The following is a 17,869-nucleotide window of genomic DNA, read 5'->3' as shown; positions in this document are numbered from 1 at the left end:
CTAAACTGGTGGCCATGACGCACCAAACGCCATTGTCAAAGATGCTAGAAATGCCAAAGAGCCAAAACCGGAGCAAATTCACCCTCCTGAAGCCCAACAGGGCAACCTGGGCTGTAGAGCCAGGCTGGGTTAAATAACAGTGCAGCCCAAAGCCTGGATGAGTTGGGCAGTGACGGGTCCAGGCAGCCCCTCTGAACCCCATCTCCAGCCACACCACCTTACACTCAACAGCCGTGAGCTCAGGATGACTCAAAACCAGCTGAAAGAGGGATAAAGGGTAAGGAGGCAGGAAGAAAAGATGAAATATGGCATAAATATAATCCATGGGAGTTTGAGGTTTAAAAAGAAACATGTTCCACTTGGGAAGGGGAAGGATACCTCATGAGAGCCACTAACAGGCTTGGAAAAGCTTTGGATTTCAAGAATAACCAAGAAAAACCTCTCCTGCTGTGAGTCTGCCATAGTCCTCATGTAAATGCTCTGGTCTGTTTGTGTCTGGTTTAGTCTGACCTCTTAAATGAGTAACTGTTTCTAATGAACCTGGGGATTTTGATGGGGGGAGGCGTGCTGGAGGCAGGCAGCAGCTATCTGTGGCGTGCAAGTCAAGCCATTCACAATGCTTGCTTAAGGTGGCTGGTCAAAGGCAGAGATGCTCGCCACATGCACCCTTGCAGTACTTTAATTTCTAGTAATACAAGCAGATAACAGAAAAAAATCACAAAAATAATCTAAATTTAACTGGACAATGTGCTTCTAATAAAACTCCAAACAGACAGAGCTCATGTTGATTCCACTGTCCTTCCCTGGGATGGTGAAGGAGGATTTTCCACATGGACTTCAATGGATTCAGATCCGTGAATATAAATATCTGAAATATAAAGCAAATAATTTTGTTTCTCAGTAACAAAGATGTTAGTTAATATCCTTACAGCTATAAAGGAACTCTTGTAGCAGCAGAAGAGGGGGTTTTTTTAATATATAACTATCTTTTTATTAATCCAACAGAAACATATTATAAATGTCTGGCATTGCAAGTCTGGAGAAAAATATTAGGCTCGAATAAGGTCATTGGGGAAGGACAGAGGAAAGTAATAGAGGGAAGGCTTTAAGTGCATTTTCAGCATCCTATGGATGCAGACAAATAGTACATGTCACTCTTCAGAGGGTCTGTTTTGGGGCACTTTTGTCCCAGTACAGATGGTCTCATGTGCAATATCCACTGAACCTATGATAAAGAAAAAAAACACATCAGCATCCTTCAGTGCTCTTTGGGGAACAGGAACGTGCTGCTTTGCCATTTAAATTGTTTGCAGTGTGTACTTTGTCTGAGGCATCTCAGCTACAATTTTGTTGCTAAGGGGCTGGTCCTGTTCCCCTCTAAGTATCATCATCTTCTGGCCCCAGCAGTGATACCCTGTTCTTACTGAACAGTCACACCTATTCAGTGACATTGCAAAGAACAAAATTACATGTATATTCAAGGCAGCTGAAAGAATTCTGCTGTTTATGGTTGGGTCTCCCACGCAAGCTAAATCGTACATCTAGGACACAACCCATGGTATGACTTTGCAGGAGGCAGCACCAGCCTCCTGGCATTCCCAGCTTGTGGCTGTCCCCATGTCTGTGCAGAAAAGTCCCTACAGGGGGCCTGGCCACCCCAAATGACCAAATTTCAGCCCTCGCTATGGCTGAAAATAGGAGATGGGGGGGCCTGCTGCTTGAGCACAATATATCCCATACATCCAGCTCACTGGGCTAAGCAGGATGCGGGGACCCCTCAGATGTGGAGCCAATAGGGAGCACTCTGGCTACCTGGGATTTTATAAATCTTTCAGCTATCAGTCTTTCAGAGCTCCAAATGCAAAATCCAGCAGCCCAGGATATCATGTGGATTTATGACTTGGGATTTATGAACTGGTCTGGATAAAATAAGAACTGCCTTGACATTATTTTTTTTTTTGAAGTTTGAGGAAAAGAAATAATAAAAAATGAAGACCTGATTTTTTTTCCCTTTTCAAAGCTTGCTGTTTATACAAATGTAGATGTTTTGTATATATTCAATTATTTTGATTTTTCTTCTTACCTGTGTGCTTCCTGGGGCTGCAGCACTGCTCTCACAGGGTCTCCTGCCTGGCAGGAATCACTCAAGGAAACAAGGTCTCGAGGCACTCCCAGACCCATATCTAGTGTTAGGAATGGTGCTGGTAAATGTTTAGGGAGATTTCTGGATGTTTCCAAACAGTAGGTAGCTCCCCACAACACCACTGCCCCAGTTCTCACCTGATTCCATCACTTTATTCTTTAAATAATTTTGCAGCACTTGGGTTTTTTTTTCATTTGTGGCAAGCTGGCTTTTTAGGTGTGCATGTGTGTATCATGTGAACAGGTATGTATGTGTGTGTACATTTGTGTATGTGTGTGTACTCATGTATACACGTGCATATTAATGTGTATATGTTTCTACAGCTCTAAATAGGCATCAACTATAAATATACATATATACATGTACACATACATACTTGTATACATTTATGTGTACATGTACACAAGTATGCATATATGTACACACACATATATATAAATATAATCACATGCCTATTTACAGCTGTATAAACATACACACAGACATATACATTTACGAGAACTATGGGTGGTTTGTATGTTAATTCCGTGATTAGAAACCAGTACAGACTATCACTTTTTATTAATACTATTGAACTGTATATATTTTGCATGAGAGCCCATCCCAAATGACTTTCTATTCTTATCTGTAACTTATAGCCTTCCTTTCAATTTTTCTCATCTTATAAAAAAAGACGGTATTTACCTTGGTCAGGAGGAAAAACTTTTTGCCACCTCTTCTGATTGACCCTCTTGTACCTCTGCCCATAGTTTCTGGGTGATTTTCTTCCTGCGATCCTTGAGTTCTGTTCTTTCTTTTTTGGATCAAGGTACCCCTTAGGAAAAAAAATAATCAAATATGTAGCCCCAGCCTTTCAGCCTACCATCTTCATCCCCTTGGGCACAGACTTATCCATGTACTAGCACTGCCAGACCATGCCAACACCTTCACCCCAGCTTGCTGAAACCTTTGCACGCATCCTTCACCTCCTCCCATCTTGAGCTGGCACCACAGAGATGCTGATAATGCTGCTTTTAACTTCCACGTGGGACCTGCATGCACCGATGAGAATCTCCTAGGGCTTCTGTCAGGCTCCTAAGAAGTAAGGGGCTGTACAGGGACAAAAGGCCCAGGGAGGACAGCGTGATGAGGATGCTTTCACCCCTTCTCCTGGTGGCACCCCAGCCTCACAGACAATGCCACACCAGCAGTAGGGGAGTGGGGATGATGCTCCTGGAGCAGCTCAGTTTTGATTTGTGCAGGAAGAACAGGCTTTTACATCACCTCTGGTGCCTGGATAACCTAAGGTGGAGGTGCTCGTTCTGGCCAAGGAATTCAAACCCTTCCAGCCCCTATTCTGTGGACCATAGCCTGGAAACAGAACAGGCTCAGTCTAAGAAATGTCAGCAGGTTACTCTTTGTGGGTTTGAAGCAAAATGTTTTTCTTCATTTTTAATTACCACACATTCAGTGTTTTTCAGCATGACTTGTGTCCCAGGAATAATTTGATTTGGAAATTTTGTTTTAAATAAAATTGAGGAGCTCAAACCATGTCTCAGAGCTAGATAAAATTGCTGCTTAAAAAAATAAATCCAGAATTCTATTGGTTTTTTAAATATTCAGTGTGAATTTTCTGATTGCTACTTTTTTTTAAGCTCAGCAATGATGCGGTGAGCCACCAGATTTGGGGTGAGGACGCCAGCAGACTGCTCCCCACCTCAGCACCTCCCTAACCTCAGCTTTGATTGAGAAAGTTTGCCAATAATTTCATGCATATTAATGAGATTTAATGAACAGCAAGGGAGGTGGAGGTTGGGAATACGTCTTTCCAGTTTTCACCCCACCGAGCATCTGTACTGGTAGCTCAGGTATTCACTGTGGTTCCCATTCAGGCACTGGGGACATTTTGGGGGCAGAGTGGGAGGAATTTGAAAAATTTTTCTCCCCTGAAATCCTTTTTCTTTCCACTTTTCACAATGCTGGCAGCCATAGAAGGGCAGGTGTCTCTCGCTGTGGCACCAGGGATGTGGTACCCCACACTGGAGTGGCTGTGCCAGTACTGGCGGGGGCTGGGGAGGGCAGTGGGCTAACCACAGCACCATGGGGACGTCCCAAGACTCTCTACCCCCTCCCTGCAGGACCCAACACTAACAAAACCCACCATATTGGTGTGCCAGAAGCCTTTTCACTTGGCTGTTTGGTGCCAGTACATGGCTCCTGCTCTTCCTGGTCCCAGTCCCACGTCCGGCGTGGTCTTGCCATTAAAGATTTTCTCTCCATCTGAGGACAAGGGAGGGGGCTGGGGGCAGGCTCTTGTGCAAGGCACTAAGTGTCTGGATCCCGCTAAGTTCAAAGGCACCCTCCCTTCCCGCCTCGAGGAGGGATGTAGCTGGCCAGAGGATGGCTGGAGGCCACACAGACGGGAAGGTATGTAACAATCCATTTATCACTTTGCAAATATTAGTGCTGCTCGCATTTGCTGCAGCAATATTTCTTCTTGGAAATTGGTGAAGTGAGTAATAACAATGTTATTTATTCTAAGACCTTGGAACTGAGAAGCAATAACAGGGGGGACTGTTCCCTTGAAAGCTTCAGAGGTGCTGGAAATAAAATGGGGGGGAGAGAAAATAGACCAACAAAGGTCTGGAGGAAAGAAAGCCATTGAAATCTCTTGTTTAATTTTGTTGCCCCAAAGGTAATAAAATGCATTTTGTAACAATTTATATATAAACAAGGAGGGCTGGGAGAAGGGCGAACATTTCAGATTCCTCTCTCACTGGCACATCCTGGGAGATAGCAGGAGCTCCCCTCCCTCTGCCCCACAGAACTCACCCCCAGCGCCTGCTGGCACCTTGGGTTTTGTCTCTAGCAAAGCGCCTCCTTCCCCACAGAGTTCTCTTCTTTTATTTTTTTTCCTTTCTTTCCCCCCCGCCCCTTGCATCCCTTATCTGAATATATAAGGCTGCCCTTTGCTCAGATTTATGGGTTGGGGCAGTGCTGTGTGTATTTACAGTCTCCTGACCTGCAGACCTACAGCTGAACAAGAGCAGGAGGAAACCAGGGCCCGTTCCATAAACAGAGACAGATACGAGGGGGAGGCAAGCAGGAATTGCGAGCAGCACTTAACATTTTTAACTATTTGGCCAAGCCAAGGAATTAGCGATTAGATTAGAGGCAAAGAAAAATGAGAAGCGGGGTTAAAGTTTGGGGAGGTGGGGGGGAGAGGGCGGCAACAGCCAAGAGCGGCCCCCGGGTTTGGCATGGGGCGAAACTAGAAGTTATAGGGATTTTATAAAAGCTTTTCCAGGGCAAAAGGGAATAGGGATGAAAATGAATCTCCAAAGCATTTTAATCAGAGCTGTGCTTTCCTTGGGTAGAGCCAAACAGCTCTTTTCAAGTCTAATTACCTTTTGAGGAGGTAGATTACTTAGTCTGTGTTTATTCAGGTACTAATTGCCTCAGATTAAGTAAAAAGAAAACCTTACTTGACGATAATAAATATTTCTTACGTCTATATCTATCGGATGGTTTGTCGGCAGAAATTCGGTGCAGACGAGACATATTTCAAAGGGGCCGGAGAATTACTCGACTTCTCCGAGGCAAAGGCAGCAAAAGTGGCAACAACCTGGAAAATAAATAAATGAAATGCAACGTATGTAGGGGTCACGATATAGCATAAGTATATCAACATGATGAACAGCTTTGATGAAAATGGTAAACAAAACCACCCTCTCTTCCTGTGGCTTGTTTTACATTGCAATAAACCACTGACTCTATAACCTATCAGAACATGCTGAGATTTTATGCATCATTTCCAACTACTATTTGAACATTTGGTTTAGAGTAGTCATGAACTATAATTAATGGGATTTTTTTTTTCCTGATAAAAAGCACGCTTTATTGTATTTTATTACCTGTTGGTCCAAAGCTCCATATAGATGACGTAAATTCATTGTAGGTTTTAGGATGGGGATAAAGGGCAGGGGGGGGTGTGCGTGATTATGATGAATTAACGTTTACCATCTGTAATCAAACCCAGAAGTTTAGCTTGTGATGCCCTGTCCAAATTTTCTTTGCTCCTACGAGTGAGCTGGTAGCACCGGGACGCCAAGATTTCGGCCCAGCTCAGCCTGCCAGGAGGAGAGGGGAAAAAAAAAACAACCCAGGCACCACAAAGACCATTGAGATGAATGGCTCTATTTTATGAGCCATAAAAGTTTTATTCATCTTGACACCGAAACAGGTTTAGGCAGCGAGTTGACACGCCTTAAATAAATAAGTGGAATTAATTCCCTGGCTCTTGAAACAATAGCAGCGTGCCCGTAACGCCGAGAGCTGCCCCGTTGTTTCCCGTTGCTGCTCGATATTGATATTATTTGTGGTTTTTTTTCCTCTGGGGCCTGGTTGCTCCACTTCAGATTCTTCCCCTGTTTTATTAGAGGTTGAAAAAGGTTCAAGACCTGGTTGTACCGCTGCTCCCACCGACAGCTAAGGAACCAGTTTGGCGTCTGGTTTGTCTGTTGTTTTACTGCTGACCTTCAAATCAACTTTCCCCCCTGACCCCAGGAGGCATCTATCATGACAAGAGGCTGTTTAACACAAATGGTGCCCATTTATAGGGGAAGAGAGTCAGAAGATTTCCTTGGTTGTTGGTTGTTTTTTTTTTTTTATGAAGAATTTGGTTTTTTCACCCCTCTTTTCTCAGTCACCACAGGTGAAATCCCTCCTAGCAGCTGGCTTATGAAATAATGCGAGGGGAGGCCTTAATGAGCTGAAAGCACCCTCAGCTGGAGATAAATATATGCAAATGAGATGCACAAACAAAGGAGCCCGGACAGAGAAATATCTGCAATTCCAGCAAAATGCTGCCTGCAGCTAGAAGATGAACAGCTTTGATAAAATGGTAACAAAAAGCACCTTTTTCTCCTCCAGCTTGTTTTACATTGCAATAGAGCATTGTTATTGTAACCCATCGGAGCATGCAGAGGTTTTCTGCCATCGCTTCAAAAAAAAAAAAACCTGTTTAAACATTTGTTTTTAAAGCATTCATGGGCTATGAGCAATGTGATGGCTTGGTTTTTTTGGTGGCTTGGGGTGGTGTTTTGGGGGGGGTTTGGTTTGGTCAGGGCGGGTGGTTTTGGGTGGGTTATTTTTTACCTTTTTTTAAAATATTTTTTTACCTGTTGGTCTCTCTCTGGCTTGGGTTGCTGGTGATTTTTGTTGTGATGTTTTGCAAGGGGGGATGGCTGTTGCTTCTCTGAAAATGGTCGGAGTTTTGCTTTTAAATTTGGAGGGAAAATCCAAGTTGACAAGTAGCAAGAAGCAGCTCGGGGCGGGGGGGAGAAAGGGGGAAAAAACCAGACTTGAACATTCACCAAGCAGCACCCAAACAGGCAGCTTTAATGAAAGCAATCAAGCCTCTGAGCTAATTCAAAGACAGACATCTAACATGCTGATTTTAATAAGCTTTTAAAAGGCAATCTCTAACTTTTAAAAGTCGCTCTTTTTAATTTAATTGGGTTTTTTTGGTTCATATATTGCCAAAACAAACACAGCCACTAAAATATGTTTTCAATATGTATAAGTAGCATATCTAGACAATGTTTTAAATTAGCCCCGTATTTGGGGCGGCGGCGGGGGGGGAGAGGAAAGAAAGAGGCTTACTTCGGATGAGTCAAAGACATTTTCCAAGCAGGGCTCATCATGTCAAAATAATACCTTTATGTTCTTGTCTCTGCCTTTATGAATCCTCCTGTGTGAATGTATAGATGTCCTTTACCTATAGGCTTCTTCAGAAAACAACCCCGACCGTCTCTTGGAGATACACAGGTTACTTTCTAAGAGGCAGAGGAGAAAAAGGAAGAGAAAATACAGTACTGTTTAACTCTTAACCTTATGATATCATTAAATAGATCATTACGGATTTATAAACAGAGGATAAACACTATAAAGTTTAGAGGGCCCTTTACTCAAGGCACTAACCACGATTTTTATATCTGGCAAGAAGAAGAAAAATAGACTTACCTTTCTAAAAAGAAAAAAAACCCTCCCCCTCTTACTAGGTTATACGGCTTTGGCACTTACAGATGTTAGAGCAGACAAGTGTCAGATTTCCCGATGTCAAGCAGATTTCCTAAGTTTTCATAGACTTCTCCTGTTGCATTTTTGGTCCGATGTGAGAGTCATCAATTTAATTTGTGGGGCTACGCACTGGAAATCGGGATATACGCGTACGTGTGCTTTAATGAACCCTAAAACCTGACAGGCAGCCCTCTGCCTGCAGTTGCCCCAAGCTCAGGATTTCAAGAGTTAATAAAAACTTGGTTATATTAGGAAGGTTTTCTTTTTGCAGCCTAGGTTTGTAGCAGCATAATTATGTTCAACTGCTGTTGTTTGAAAAGGGCAAACAGCATCTTAGGCACAGAACAATGAAATTACAGCTGAGATTTAGGTTAGCAAAAGCCGTCTTCTGCAGGCTTTTATGATTCATTATTTCCCATTAAATACAGTATTAGAAGTGTACACCAGATAGCTCATGGTTGCTGCGCTCAGAGCACATTATCTATATTACACAGGTCTGGGGAGCAGAATTAGAAAACTTTGGGGGAATGAGCAATATGTGTTTGCTGATAGAAGTACCATATGGCTCATCTTCCTCAATTGCTTTCATTGCGACTCTGATGCTGGAGAAATTAAAGTTTTATTTGATGTGGCACAGCTTAATGAACTGTCTTCTGTTAGGAAAATTGAATATGTTTCCTGTTATTTGAGCACAGAGCCCTCATGGTTTTGGCTGATGAGGGATGCATTATGTATTGTTTATTTAGCATTTTGAAAACAAAAGCAGATATTGGAGGTAAAATTGATTACTGCAGGATGTGTTATATAATCACATTTTTCTTTCTTTCTTTAAATTACGCCTCTGCCTATTATTTTTATGGCAGCATTTTTCTGGTGTTGTGTCCCTCCCCCCCCCCCAAAAAAAAAAAAAAAAAAGGAGGGGGTGTTGAGGCAAAGTATGTAATCTCTGCTTTGTTTAAAAGCAGCACTAAAATTTTTAAAGCTTAGGGAAGGACAAGAAAGAAAAAAGTGCACTTACACATGTATTAACCTGCAGGCCTAGTGGCTGACGTGCCATCGGTCTGGGGATGCTCGAGGACCGCGCGTGCACCGGGCTGTGTCGTTAGAGGAAGACTCGTTTCTCCATCCTAGCTGGAGGACACAAAGAGGGGAAGATCCAGACTTCAGTAACCAAATACCCCAAATCTCACATTTCTAAATATACAGGAGAGAGTTAATTGCAAAACGTTAATTCCCGGAAAGGAGAGGGTGGGTATAAACAGGGACTATATAGGAAAGTATAGGGTGGAGCAGGGCCCATGTTACCTGGCGCTGCAACATCAGTCATTTATCTGCGGCAAGAAAGAAGTTATTGATGGAAAGACAGCTCAGTTAAAAGGCAACGTGTGTTTTTGGCTTTGTTTTATAGCATACACAGACACACGCACTCCAAGGCGTACGTGCCCTACCTGTATCATTGGGGTGGTTAGCAGCAGTAAGTCCAGCGATTGACAGGGCTGTGTGTGCTAACCCCCCTTTCTCCCCAAGTTTGTGAGCAGACAACTATATTTAAACTCTGAAATTTAAAGGGGAAAAAAAAAAAATCTTTGAAGTATGTTATTAATTCCCTTTCTGCTTGTTAGAAATCCTGCCCCATGACACCCTCTGGCTTTTGCTGTTATTGATCTCCCAGAAAAAGTGGGGAGCAAGGAATGGGAGGTAAAAACTAGCTGGGATAGCTCAGTGCCTTTTTTTCTGCCCTCCACACTGCTCTGACAAAAAGGCAATTTGTCTTGCGTGCCCCGCGATGTTTGAGGACTCTGGCAAACGTGCATGTTAAACAAGCCCCGCGCAGAATCTAAATACCATCCATTAAAAGAGAAAGTCCCAATGTGTTTATAGCAGAGGGCCAAGGCGCACAGCCCTCGCTCCGGCAAAACTCCCATTGACGTCAGCGGGGCTTGTGCTATATGCAAAGAGTGCAGGATGCTGCCCTGTACCTTAAGGAAAAAAAAAAAAAAAAGAAAGAAAAAAGAAATGAGTGGTATTGGAAGGAGGATGTTGCTCTTGAAAATGTCTTGGGGCAAAGTGGTTAAGCAAAGCCTGTACAAACAGTGACTATAAATATTTTCCATTCTGTATAGCTCTTCAAACAGTTCCCTGCCGTAATTTCAGATGAGCTCAAAAATAAATAAATTATAGCATGAGGGGGAGAAGAAAAAAAAATAGAAAAGAAAAAGAAAATTACATTGCAACCAATGCTGAAACCACAAAAACTTAATTTTTTCAGCCAGATCTATTTCCCAGAGAAGAAACCGGTCGGTTTTTATGAAAGGCTGCTCCATGACAGGAGCCTCCTTTGAGGAAGACCATTATGCATTGTTATCAGCATGGCGTAATTTGACTGTTGACAAAGTATCTGTGGCAGTAAGAATGAAAGCAGTTAGAAGTGTGGCGGGTTGTAATCAAGAAGATGCTTAGCTGTGCAACGCTGCATCTTGAGCAGATTTGAATCAACATTGCCTTGAGGGGACACACACACACACATACAAAAAAAAAAAAGTCCATTAATTTTTAGTGGGAAAATTAGAGTGGCACTTGATGAAGTGAAATTTGACATGCGTTAATTGCTCCGCAGCTCTCCTAATTAGAGATTTTCAAATTCTTTTACTGCTGTCAGCCTGATGCCACATTGTCTTGCTGGACAAATAGTAAAATTACAAATTGTGTTGATCAAGAAGTTGGACTTGGAAATATTGGACTCCGGCTCGTTTGCCACTGATCATCATTTTCATAAGAGGGTTGGGGGTGTTGTGGCCTATGAAGGGCTTTTGGGGAGAGAAAAAGTAAAATAAAATCCTCCTTCTTGATAACTAAGGATCAATGATTTAACAGAGCTTGTTTGAAAAAGATTAAAGGAATGCAAGAAGTAGACAATAAAGCAATGGAGTTGCAAATAAACCTTTAACCTTTGTTAAATCTATGTCTTGCATAATGTTTCAAATACGATTCTCTTTATAATAAAGCTATTAAATTAAGTTTATTTTTTTTCATGCACGTTGTTCGCAGTGTGGTATGTGGAGGCAAGGGGTGGGATTCAGGTTCTTGCACGTGTTTTGCCCTGATCTGAAAGGCAGCATAGCAAGACCACATTTTATATCAAAAACTAGTTATAAGGTTGTACGAACACGATATTGTGCCGGTTGTGAAAGCATGATTTTGTCTCTTTTGCTTTTGGTTTTTTCCTCCCTCCCAGATCACTCCTCCCCTCCCTTAGCCTTTGAACCCTTCTTAATTCATTAACATATTGAATTTTTTCAATTTTCCATTTTCTTGCAATAACAATATTAATGCCAGGGCCGAGGCCTGATTGGAGCTAAATTACTTGTTACCTGCTGGCATTTATTTATATGGCATTGAATTATAAAGCTTTGTTATTGTCATGCCTTGGGCGAATTGTTTATGACACCAGTAATAGGAGTAATTGTTATTGTTGAAATTACCTGTCAGCTACCCATAGCAGTGGCCCTTGTCCCACTGACAAATAGTGACAGGGGAGAGGGATCCTCCGCACGTCCTCCTGATGACTTCTCCTCTGATAATAAGGAGTGCAGGGCCTCTGATAATTTGCCTGTCACTGTTGAGTGCAGCTCAGAGAGAGTTGGCCAAATTGTTGTCATTCACTTTGACAAAGACAGCAAAACGCTCTGGAGCAGGAGGAGGATTATCAAAATAAATGAAAGCACTCGCACGTCCTTTGTTTTGGGTTTTTTGGGTTTGTTTTTTTTTCCTCCCCATTCCCACTTGTCTGCCTTTATGCCAGAGTTGTAAAAATGGGAATACATTTCTTAGTGGCGCAACTTCAGAGGCAAAAAAGGAAGGGGGGGAGGAAACGACACACAACATGAGGACAGTGGCTTGTGCAATTTGCTTTCTGTTTGCCTGAAATATTTTGGTTTCTAAATATAAATTTTATTTTTTTTTTCTCTAAGGCTGTCTGTGTTTCGGCAATTACTGACTGTCATTGCAAGAGAAAGGGTGGTGTTTCTGTTGGGTGGATTTTATTTTTTATTTTTCATAGTTGGCAGAATTTCTTTCAACTCTTCTTTTGCTCTTCTGCCCAGCACTGTGAACCCCTCCCTGGTGCAGTGGTCAGTGATGCCCCATGCAGAGGGCTGCTGGAGGCATGCTATGGGGTCTGCACCTTTTTGCCCCTCTGAGCTATTGCCATATCAGCTGAATTATCTTCACAAAAAATATTCTTTCCTCTAGGAAAGGAGGTTCTGCCACTGATAAAACAAGCAGAGGTTTGCTGCTGCGAAGAACTGCTGCTAACGAGACTTTGCGAAGAGGCAGCGTTGTTTGTCAGAGCCTATATATTTTTTTTTTAAAAAAATTTAAAATTACAAAACTTCCCCTTCACATCCTGTGACTGGTGCGCATGGGAGGATGCCAACACTCAGCAGAGACTCGCTGCCTATCGCACCCTGACACCACTGAGAAAGGGGGATATTTTACACCACCGCAGCAGCCGGGTTGCATCAGGGATGCTCAAAGCACGGGTCTGGGGCGAGCACACTACACCCTCCATGACCCAGCATCATCCACCCTACATCCTTCACAGCTTATCTTATAACAGCAATAATTTTCTTTTTATTGGTCTTTACGCTCAGGTGATGACTACCTGGGGCATGAAGCACCTCAGGGGCTGCTTTAGGCCCTTTGCCCTCTGTAGCTGGTCCCTACCCGACCAGCAAAACCTCCCACCAAGTCACCGATGCATCATTTTATTAGCTGTAACGGTGCGGTTTGGTCCATGTAAATACCTGTGGGTGCCGCCTTGCCCCTTGATTTGCTCCCCGAAGGAGCTGGTCTGAGTCGTCGTCACCGAGAAATTTCAGCAGCAGCGAATAAATCTGCCGAATTCGAGTCTTTCATTTGTAACCATTGGGCTCAAACGCATAATTTAGCCAAATTATCAGCCGCCTCCATCTTCCCAGGGAACGAGTGCAAACAACGTTTTAGGAACAGACATCTAAATTTAGTAGGGTTTTGAATAATTGATAGGCTGGTGTGACAGAAGATAGAAACTTATGTTTCTAATCATCCCAAAGCATTTCTCCTTCCTCCCACCCCCCGAAATGAAGTCACTTTGTTTGCAGTTAAATATACGGAAGATGTCCACTTAACAAGTATAAAATTGTGATAGCATTAAGAGGTTATCCATGGTAATAAAAAGCGGGGAACATGCCTGGGAATGTGATCTGTAAGGCAGATAATTTTTAAGGATGGGGCTTGTCCTTGCTTTGTCTGGGGAGAGGCACGTTAGTGATCCCAGGAGGAGGGGGGAAATAACGCACGGTGCCAAATGAAGATATTTAAAACGTGTAATGTATTTCGGCATGTTACTGTAAGCTGCCATTTGATGTTTTTCCTATAAAGCCTAAATTAAGCCTCCTAGGAACGGCTGTGTATCTCCTGCTCCTAGCTGCATCGAAAAACAAAATACATTTTAAATAGCTATATTACAAATACTCCAGTAGACTTTAAACACGCGAGCGTAATCGTCCTCTCTCTATTTTCTCCCTCCACTCCTAAACGCAGCCTCAGCGTCAAGATAATCCACCTTTAAATTTCAAGCTCATTTGAAATGTAAACTTTTAGCAAATAAGCGATGGCTTATGGAGCTGGATCGCCGCAGTGACTGGCAGCAAATTCCTTTTTCTCCCTCCCTCCCCTCGGCGTAAGGGGTTTGAAATACCCATCAGTGTCAAAAGAAACTGCGCAGATCACTGCTGCTCTAAATAAGGCAGAGCAATGTTCAGAAAAAAGCCTCCAAAAAAAAAATCTCTCGATGGATTAAAATGACATTTCTGTACCATGTCAGTACGGATGACAAAGCGTCATGTTTTGCATCATTTTGAAAAGATATTCTTCAAACAAATTTGGTGTATAAACAGGCAGCGGGCTTTTGTTTGAAACATTTAAGATCACAAGTTAAGGGAAGAACAATTAATATTGCCTATTAAAATCCCCTGTTATTGTTAGAGATACATTTTGTGGTTACTGACTATAAATAAAAGCAAAGGAACAGAGCCACAGTTTCTCACCACTGCAAATATAAAAAGGCAATTTCCAGCTTTTTCTTTTTTTTTTTTTTTCCCTCCAAGTTGCTCTTAGATGTGTTTGCTGAATAAACGGGATTAACTGTATTTAAAACAAGAGATAAAGAACAGCTTTTTATTACACTGAACAGTCTGCAGGGTTTCCATGCTCCTCTGAATGCACTTCATGCCTGAAACAAAATATTCATATTTTACCTTTTTTAATGACACTGTATGGAATAAGCAAAATATCCTTGTAATAATACAAATATGGAATCAATAGGGAATGGTAAAAAAAAAAAAAAGAGCATTTTTACCATTTCTGTTTCTGGCCAAACACTGGAGTGATTTTTTTTCAGTTTGCAGTTTTACAGCAGGATGAGAAACCAGGGACGAAAGTATTCATTTCACTGAAGGTTTCCCCTTTCCTTTGGCTGCAAAAACTCACCGAGCACTGTTAATACAAAACTAATGGCGAGAGTGTGATCCGAAGAGCCAAGCCTGCTATCAGCTGAATTTCAATGGAGGCTTTCTCAAAAAATAGGTACAAAGAAAAGAATTTAGACAAATTTGCCTCTTAACCTTTAAAGATTTCCTGCCTATTCCAGTATGTCCTTTATTACATTAATTTTTTATTTAAATTACACCATTAACTGGATATGAATTTATCAAGAATACATATATTGATTTATAAAACAGTATCATTAATTATTATAATAGCTAGATGTAGCTGATATTACAAAGCCATTTAAAGGTTTTTAATATAACTTGGACATACATAGATAGATAGACATTATGGACAAGACTACAATTTAAACTGGCTACCAGCAGTTAATGAAATCCTTGATTTATCTTCTCGTTTAGAGATTGATTATATTGTTGCTTTGTAAAACTATTTGTTTTATGCCATTTTTCAAAGGATGTCTCAATAAAAGAAAAAGATAAATAAAATATCCAGCCAAGTCTCAAAGCATATTTTGGTTTATACTTTTTTTTTTTTTTTTTTAATGCTGCTGCTGCTAATTTATTACAGGTTTGGAGACTTGTCACCTTCACGAAGAATTGGCTTTCTTGATAGTAGCTCTGTTTGCAAATGCACAATTTCATATATTTGGATTTTAAAAAAAAAAAAAAAAAAAGGAAAAAAATAAAAGAGGCTCGCTTCCCAACAACATCGTGTTTATTTCCTAAACCAAAACCCAACAAAATGCCTTTCTGGCATAGAATTCTCAGGCATATTTTTTGTTTAAGCTGTGGAAAAATGGGACTTACCCTAGTGCTGCAAAGCAGTCAGTCATGGAGAACATTTTGATTTAAAATTCAATCTGAAGAGAAGAAAAAAAAAAAAAAAAGAAGGAATGATATAAACAAACAGTACACCGCTTTCAAGTTACTCCTAAAATGTTCCTAGCTTAACTAATACATTGAAAGTTTAAATCTTTACACATTGTTCTTGAGGGGCTATGTCTCTTGACTCTTTATTTATATCACTTATTCTTGTCTGGCAACATATGTTACCGATTTATTATAGTATTTTTTTACTGTTAGCCAGACAAATGTAAGGGCTAGCTGAGGAGGGGTAGTTGCATCTGATGAGTTTAACAATTGCAGGGCATCCTTTAGGGGTAGCCAATGGGCTCTTTTGAAGCTATAATACTCACCATTAACCATTTTCATGCTGACATATTTTTATTGTCGAAGTTGGGGCTTCCCCTGTCGTCAGCCTCTTTTGTTTTCAATGGCTTTGCAAGCAAATAGACCAGGGTGGTTGAGAGCGGTTCATCCAGCAAAGGCTTTCATAAGCATCTCAAACCATGCTTTTATAGCTTGGCATATAAATCTGCCTAGTGTCCCCCCCACAACTGAATAAAGAAAAAGGCGTGCAGAAAATAATACTTTAAAAGATCTAATTCTATAATGCATGACAAATGCAAACAAATACTAGCCATAGACAGTCAAATTTCTCAGTGCCATTACTGACACCAAAAGGTAATACTGAGGAAGACTTTTCCCACCAAAGCGCACACACACACACACACACACCCCAAATTATTATTTTAAATGGATGCACCAACAGTGGAGCGAGAAGTTGCGAGGACAGGTGGTGAGCTGGATGTCGTGTTTTACACGCAGCATTTTTAGGTGACCCATCCTGGAGTAAGAACTTGAACTCTCCCCACCCTTTTGCTTTCTACTCATCTTCTGTCCTATCTCCTTGAGCAATGCCAACAAGTTCCTGCAACTCCACTGGAAACTGTACCCCCGTTTGTTACTTCACTGCTGGACACCCAGACTGAGCTTCTGGGAGCCAACAAGTTCCTACAACCCATGGGGACGTAATTCCCAACATAACACCACAATCACATTTTCTAGCCTTTTGGTGCTAGATCAGACCATTACACGGCACGTTGTACTGTATATGAGATGCCAGATGTGGGCTGCTGAAGGGCTCACCAAGGATCACAAAGTAGACTGTAGGGCATGCTCCAAGTTTCCTGCTGTTGGGAATTCAGTCAGACCTTTAGGATAGGAGACCACTCCAAAAAGCTGGGTTTAATTTCCCTTACGTCTTCAGGAAATGGGGAAGAGGCTGTATAAAGCTAACATGAGACCACAGATCCAGAGCAGTGATCTTCTTCTACTGGTGAAAAAGATACAGAAAATGGCATTTTAGGTGGAATATGAGGTGTTTCAGGTAGAATAAATACAGGAATTGCAATTAAAATCACCAGGGGAGGTTGAGTTGGTGGATCAAGGCATGTCTCCTGATAGCACTAGTGGGTCCTTGACAAATACATGCAATACTGTTTTTACTGAGAGAAGAGTGAAAGAGAAGTGCTTCCATGTTTTTTTGTTTTGACTTAATAACAGTTCGGTCATCCTGGGCTAATTTGTTTGGTTTTTAAATTTAAAAAATGGCCAGACATTCCCTCTACTTGTTATGGGGTGTTTTGAGAAGAAACTGAACTTCCTAAAGTAAGTCTGGATTCAGCAGTGTGCAAAAAACTTTCATGGAAATGAAGAGTGTCCTTTCTGCTCAATTTCCCATCACAAGAAGCTAGCCTAACTTTCATTTATTTTATTTTATTTTTTTCTAATTACAATTTAATTGTTCTTTGGTTGACCACCTGCAACAATTTGCAACTCCAAAGTGAACCTTTGGAGGCAAGTCTCACCTTCCTGAACGCCAAAGGCATGCAGTAGAAAAGGCTGCAGATGGAATGGGCACAGGAGGACTCCTACAATTGAGGGTTTGAAGTCTTGACTTTTCCCATTTCTCCTGAAAGGTATTATTTAGGCAGGTGTCACTAGTGTCCTGGGCAAATATCAAATATTCAGTGGCATTGTTGAAGCTTATAGCATGTGGAGTATTACCTATTTAATTTTCTATTGTAAAGACATTGCTGTCAACTTCATAATTAAGCTGGTAACCTTCCTTAAATTTGTTTATCCCCTCAAACCTATTTTTTTTTTTGGCTGGGGAGGGAGGAATAGGGAGCACGGCTCAGTCTCTCAATCACTTGCTTTCTGTTTTGTCCATCACCTTGGTTTCTTTCCCCTGTTTTTGACCTGCACTTTTTCT

General features: G+C 41.6%; 1 long non-coding RNA gene across 1 annotated transcript; it reads right to left on the bottom strand.

Moving 5' to 3' along the window:
- Positions 1–1,060: 1,060 nt before the first annotated feature.
- On the bottom strand, positions 1,061–7,857 carry LOC141941927 (uncharacterized). The gene is made up of 5 exons (XR_012628471.1): positions 7,787–7,857; positions 5,632–5,747; positions 2,828–2,957; positions 2,084–2,183; positions 1,061–1,225 (listed from the first exon to the last, which is right to left on the bottom strand). It is a non-coding gene; the product is annotated as an uncharacterized LOC141941927 (long non-coding RNA).
- Between the last annotated feature and the right edge of the window lie 10,012 nt (positions 7,858–17,869).

The sequence above is a fragment of the Strix uralensis genome, chromosome 3 (genome assembly GCF_047716275.1).
Source record: "Strix uralensis isolate ZFMK-TIS-50842 chromosome 3, bStrUra1, whole genome shotgun sequence".
Taxonomy (NCBI): Eukaryota; Metazoa; Chordata; class Aves; order Strigiformes; family Strigidae; genus Strix; species Strix uralensis.
This window is presented reverse-complemented; position numbering and strand designations above follow the sequence as displayed.